The following is a 6,055-nucleotide window of genomic DNA, read 5'->3' on the forward strand; positions in this document are numbered from 1 at the left end:
GCAGGTTGTTACAAAACCAGGCGGTTTTGTAACGCGCCGGCCCCGGCCCGGCCCGGCCCACCCCGCTCCCCCCACCCCGTGAGGGGTCACCCGGCCCCTCAGACCCACCCCGGCCCCTCAGACCTCCCGGCCCGGCCGCGTCCGCCCCTCGGCGGGTGGGTTGGAGCCGCGCGGCCAAGGGAGCGCCCCGTGCTCGGAGTTCGGTGTGACCCGCTGGTGGGACGCGGGGCTCGCTCCCGGGCTCGGCGTTTTGGTGCCGCCGGTGACACGGAGGAAGCACCGGTTCAAAGAGGTTTTGAAATGCCGTTCCCTGCTAGAACTGGAATTGTAGAGCCTTGTAGTTGCACGGTTAATCGATCCCTTTCAGGGAATCTACGTAGTGGTGAAGCTATTTTGATGTCAGGTAATCGTGCTTTTAGGGCAACTAAGGAAAACATTAGAAGGAAAATGTTGGGTTTATTTAGTTTTATTGGGTTTATTTATTTACGGCATGGCATGTTGCATAGCTCTACCTGTCCATGCCGGATTCTAGAAAAAAGCACATGCCTTGTGATGTATCTTTATTTTATTCAAGACCAGCCGCATTGACCGTTTGAATCTGCACATTCCCACCAATTCTTGTTAGATGAGAGGATCGCACTAGTTGTGTAACTGTCTGTGCTAAATGTAGCTTAGGGAGAAAATCACCTGTGCTACTATCGAAAAGAAGCAGTTGTTCTAAAAGAAGTTGTCAAATGCTTTTTTTTTGCAGTTTCGTGCATATCTACAGTTACCAGAAACGTCCATGTTATGTTATATATACATCCACTTTCAAATGTTCTAAAAATGTGGGGCACTTTTCATGCTGTTTTGAAATCCACTGCAGAATTTGAAATTTCTGAGGATGTCCTGTTACTGATACTACTTGCCTCCTCATGAAGCTCAAGGGACAGGATGAAGGAATAAATTTCCATTTTCCTACTTACAGAAGTGTCTGGACTCCCCAGCTTAGACTGTGTGAGCTAAGCAGGTATTAAGGGACAAGCCCTGCCTATGGAGCTTGAATGGACAGGAGAAAAGATGGAAGAAAGGAGAGGGAACATGAGGTTTGTAAGACCTTGTTTAGAGAGGATACTTGACAAAGTTCAGATGAACTTCAAGATAAAAAACAACTTAAAGCCGCTTAAATTCTGGATCTTAACTTTTAATAATATACACTTTGAATTAATGAGTTCAATACCTAACTGTTGTTCTTAGGCAAATCCTTTAATTGGAAAAAGGATTTAAAAACCACTGGTTTCAGTACTTCTTTCTGCCATCACTTAAATCATATTTGAATCTAAAGTATAGCACAGCTGGACAGCAAGTAATTCAAAGAAAGGTAGGACAGCTGAAGCACTTAAAATTTCAGTTAAGCAACGCTTCAGAACAGCTAGAAAGAATTAGCTTGGGAGTGTGGGGTTTTCCCACCAGACTCCAGCTTGCTGACATAGACTTCTTGTTTTCCAAACTTCCATGCAAGAAAATCTCATGCTATAAAAGAATAAAACCCTTAAGAAAAAAAAAAGAAGAAAAATGCTTTCTTGCAGCCTTGAGGTCGGCAGTTGTCTCTATTGCAAAACTATAGTCTCGGCAACCCCTCAGTGTGTTATTTTATAACCATTGTCCTGAAAACCACTATGAGTCAAAGCCTATTCAAGCGAGGGAAAGTGACATAACCACTGGTTACCAGTAGCAATGCAGTGACAATCTCTCTATCAGGGATACGCCACCAGTATTTACATAGTTACATAGCAGACACTTAAAGAGATAAGTCGTGGTATAAAGGGAGGGTTTCTAGCAGCACACGAATTCTAGATAGGGAAGGGGAATAGATTATCATAGAAAATGTAATCAGCATTTGCACTCTGAAAGGAACTTCCACAGTTCCTATTTGCAATGTATGAAAGCATCTGCAGGGCTGGCTGATGCTCTGGACTCAAACGAGTCTCAAAAAAGCACTGTGAAATGCACTTCTGGGAATTCTCTTCCACCAGCAGGGAGGTGGCTGGAACGTTTCAAGGGAAAAGGGAAGCTGTGCTTATGAACTACTCCTGTGGTGGAAGCTGTGTGCTTAGAAGGGTTCAGAACACAGACTCTTATCTCAAGCCAGAAAACAGTTAAGACCTTATCACAGATGGCCTACAGGCAACAACTCTGTGACTTCCTAGGGGAGAAACCAGCTGGCTCTGCCTCTGCTAGTTCCTGGTATGTGTGTGGTGTTTGGTAAATGTTAGTACTTGGTGGGGTGTGACAGGTACAGAGTGACCTGTACAGTCACTAAAAGCAAAATACTTTAAAGCCAAGATACTAATTTACTGTTCACTAGAAGTCAAACAACTACAAAATATTTGATTCTGACATCAGGCCTGGCTCTGCAAAGACTTTTTTTTAGCAAAAACAGCTGTGTGAATTGAACATACATAATCTAGATATGCCGGGGTGTTTTTATATAACACATCCTGAAAGCACGGAGTTTTCATACATTCATACATATATTCATGGATTTGGAGCAGCAGTAGGTCATGAGGTGTACTTGATTAGAAAGCAAAAAAAAAAAAAAAAGGAAAAAGAAAAAGGAAAAAAGCACCCTCCTGCCTACCTGCATTGTTCATGAGATCAAGAACAGATTTATCCTTCACTTAAACAGAAGAAGTTAAAGCGAGGAGGTGACTCACTCTGCAAAAGCACATCTCCCTTGTATGATTTTTCTACAAAGGGAGGTTTAATTTCTTCCTTTTAATGACAATGAGCACAATACTGATCTCCTTCCAGCAGTTAATGGCTGGCATAACAGGCAGCATGAGAGCATGACTACATTCTTCAGCCTTCTTCTGGATCTATAAACTGCATCAGGCTTTGAGACCACAAAAGCCATCAATAAACCTGCATCTTTCTCAAACACAACGAACCCGAGTGTGAAATTCCACCCCACCAGTCACGCTGACAAAGCTCCTTCTCTAGTGGAAGTAGGGATGTGAAAAGTCACATCACAAATACAGCCACAGATGGCTTTTTATTCTCAAGTGCTCTCCCCACACTGTAGTAGTCCATAAGCAAGAACAGATTTGGACTGATGGCCCATACAGCTGAGATAATTAAAAAAACCACCAAGTGTGAGGCCTGACCAGCATGTCAGGAAGCTGCACTAACTTACAGATAGGGAACAGGAAGGAAAGACATATCAGTTCTTCTGGGTTATTTTGCCACTGAATCTCTGGATGGCTTTTGGCAACTATCTTTACCTCTCCTTTTGCATTCTGCCTGCAGTGACTACTCCTTCATGTACTGGGTGTCTTTGCTATCATACACACATAATATACATTGAAAAGCAAAGTCCAAGTTCTATTTTAAATGTATTTTGACACATTAATCTTTAAAAAAAAAGTCTTAACGTTCCATAAACTATAAAGGAAATTAAAGAAGAAGTGTAGTGGAGAAGTTTATGTTCATATGCCATGGTTAGAAAATAACTAGAATTCAGATGCAAACACATTATCCAGTTTAAATAAATGCAAGCACCAATAGAGAGAGCAACGTGATCATGGAGGGTTGTTTTTCAGGGAAAAATACCAACAGAGCCTGAGAAAGGTTCTTGTTACCTACTGGTCCATGAACTGTAATAAGAAAAAACCTCAGTGCCCTTCCCACGCAAACCCCTGCCTGCCTAATTGATGACTGACTAGTGATCAGCTTGACAAGACCTCAGGACTGACAAAGCGAGCATCCCACTGAGGTTGTATCTTTCACCGCATGATACTGGAAGGGGGATTCACAGTGAGTCCTTGAAGTGTAACCAAACCTAGAGCGGGCTGGGTAAAATAATTTCTGTTCAGCTGTATCCAGATTCTTAGAAGGTTACTTCTGTTCTGTACTAGAACGAAAGGGCTACTGTCACAAACTCAATGGAATTCAAATTCCAGAGTATTTTAATAATGAAGGAGTAAGATATTTCAGCATTGAACAAATATTTAACATGTAGTTTGCCATGAAGTTCTGAGATACCTAACAGTTCTTTGAAGACTCACATTTTATCAAAACTGAGGAATTATCCACTATGCACTCCCACTAGCCATTAGGGTGACAACTTGTTTTACTGGAAAGCTAATCTGTCAGAAGCAAAGCCCAAATTAACTTTAAAGTACAGAGGAATGTACATCCCAAGTGTTAAGTACCCTCAGCATACACGGTAAACCTCCAATTACAGCAAACTCCTGCTTAATGTGTGGCAAGACAAATTTGAGACCAAGCAGTCCAGAGAACACGAAGAACCCAGTCAGAGTTCCTCATGTTCACACAGTCAGGAAGGCTCTCCATTTCTGGAGAACATGGGCAATTACTGTTACAGGAGAACAACTGAATTAATATATTCTGTCTAGAAGGTAAAGGTATTCATGGATTTTTCTACTCTGACCAGTAAAAAACTACTTTGCAAATGCCTTGAGGAACAGGTCCTTTTATGCAGCATTCTGTTTGTCTGAAGACTTCACTTAGGCTCAGTTTGAGCTATCTTTGCAGTTTGAAACCTTATAAACCTAAACATCCAGAAGGGAAAGGTTGTAGCAAGGAACATCATGATCTATGTTTTGTTTCACAGCTCATGATAATGTAATTTCAGAAAGAAGACGAACAAGCTCCACAGAGTAATTAACGCAATCCACAGTCCACTTGAAGGTACAGGAGCTAATTCTTTATGTGCTTTGGTGTTTGGTGTTCCCTGAACACAATAGCTAAGATGCATCGTGGATCAAAGCTGGAAGTTATTGATGAATCCCCTACAAAGCAAATGGAACACGCAGCTTTTAAACAATTTGAAATCGTGACTGATGGTTTATTTGAAACTACAGGACACGTTCTTGCTCGGGTTTTAAAAGCTTTCTGGACCAGAGCTATTCAGCTATCTTTAGATTGGTATGGACTGCTGTTAAAGAAGTCTCCTCTTAAAAAGTGTGACAAATAAGCCTTACTATGCTTGTTGTGAATTTTAAAATCCAAAAGCCAAGTCATCCTTTCCTACACAAACATCTGTGGGAGTGTAAAAGGCCTCCCAAATCCACAATTTTAATTTCAGTAGTTTTCTGCAGGGGGTGAGGAAGATAAAGGCAAGTTCTATAATCACAAAACATGAAAGAGAGAAGTATGGGTGGTACTACTGAGACAAAACCCCTGCAATTAGCTAGAATAAGCAAAGGCTTAACAGTGGCTGTAGCATGTGCTTTCTAAAGTACACCTGACAGCCAGACAAAGCCTCCAGTTCTAGGATGCTGTCTTTGAGCCACTGCTCACAGCCTCCATATCTTTGCTGCTGGGGAAAACTCACTCAGGCAAGGACTGAGGAATGCATCCCTTCTTGGCAAAACTCTTAGGGACATACTTGTGGTCCCACAGCATTTGAATGAGACTTAAAACATATGCTTTGAGTTAAGGGGGTCCTTCCAAGGTTAACTCGTGGGGCAAAGGAATAACTTAGAATAGACTATTTCTGTTGAAGGGAGGGGCCTACAATGACCATCCAGTCCAACTGCTGGAGCAATTCAGGGAACTTCAGCCTGTGCTTAACTTCTTTCTCAACCCGGGGGCTTGGATATCCTCACACCTGTGACTTTCATCCCAGAGGCTGCAGGCAGCCCCTCCATCGTGGGGTCTGACCTGCACAGGTAATGAGTCTGTGGTGTCGTGGGCTACAAGGTCACTGCCTCCCACTGTTTGCCATCACTGCGGGCCCAGAGGTTTCTGTCCACCCATGCCAGCTGATTTCATTCAATCAAACATACAGGCAATACATGAAAAAAGAGACAGGCATTTCCACTTAGAAACCTATGAGATGACTGCTATTTAGCCCATTATGATCAACCAGATAAAGACTTAAGACTGCACCTTCCCACTTCTGTAATTCCATGGAATTAGTCCTGGAAGCTCAGCTGATACTTTGTTCTTGATCCACAGGTTTCCAGTTGTCTTTCAAATTAGCCTTTAAATGTCTGTAGCTATACCTTAGTCACTTAGTGAGAAGCCAGACAACAACTTTACTTATGCA

General features: G+C 42.4%; 1 long non-coding RNA gene across 1 annotated transcript; it reads left to right on the forward strand.

The window, feature by feature from the left end:
• The first annotated feature begins 126 nt into the window (after positions 1 to 126).
• On the forward strand, positions 127 to 1,546 carry LOC113969442. The gene is made up of 2 exons (XR_003534858.1): positions 127 to 403; positions 968 to 1,546. It is a non-coding gene; the product is annotated as an uncharacterized LOC113969442 (long non-coding RNA).
• Positions 1,547 to 6,055: the final 4,509 nt, after the last annotated feature.

This window comes from Neopelma chrysocephalum, unplaced genomic scaffold (genome assembly GCF_003984885.1).
Source record: "Neopelma chrysocephalum unplaced genomic scaffold, ASM398488v2 Primary Assembly neopelma1_73b, whole genome shotgun sequence".
Lineage (NCBI taxonomy): Eukaryota > Metazoa > Chordata > Aves > Passeriformes > Pipridae > Neopelma > Neopelma chrysocephalum.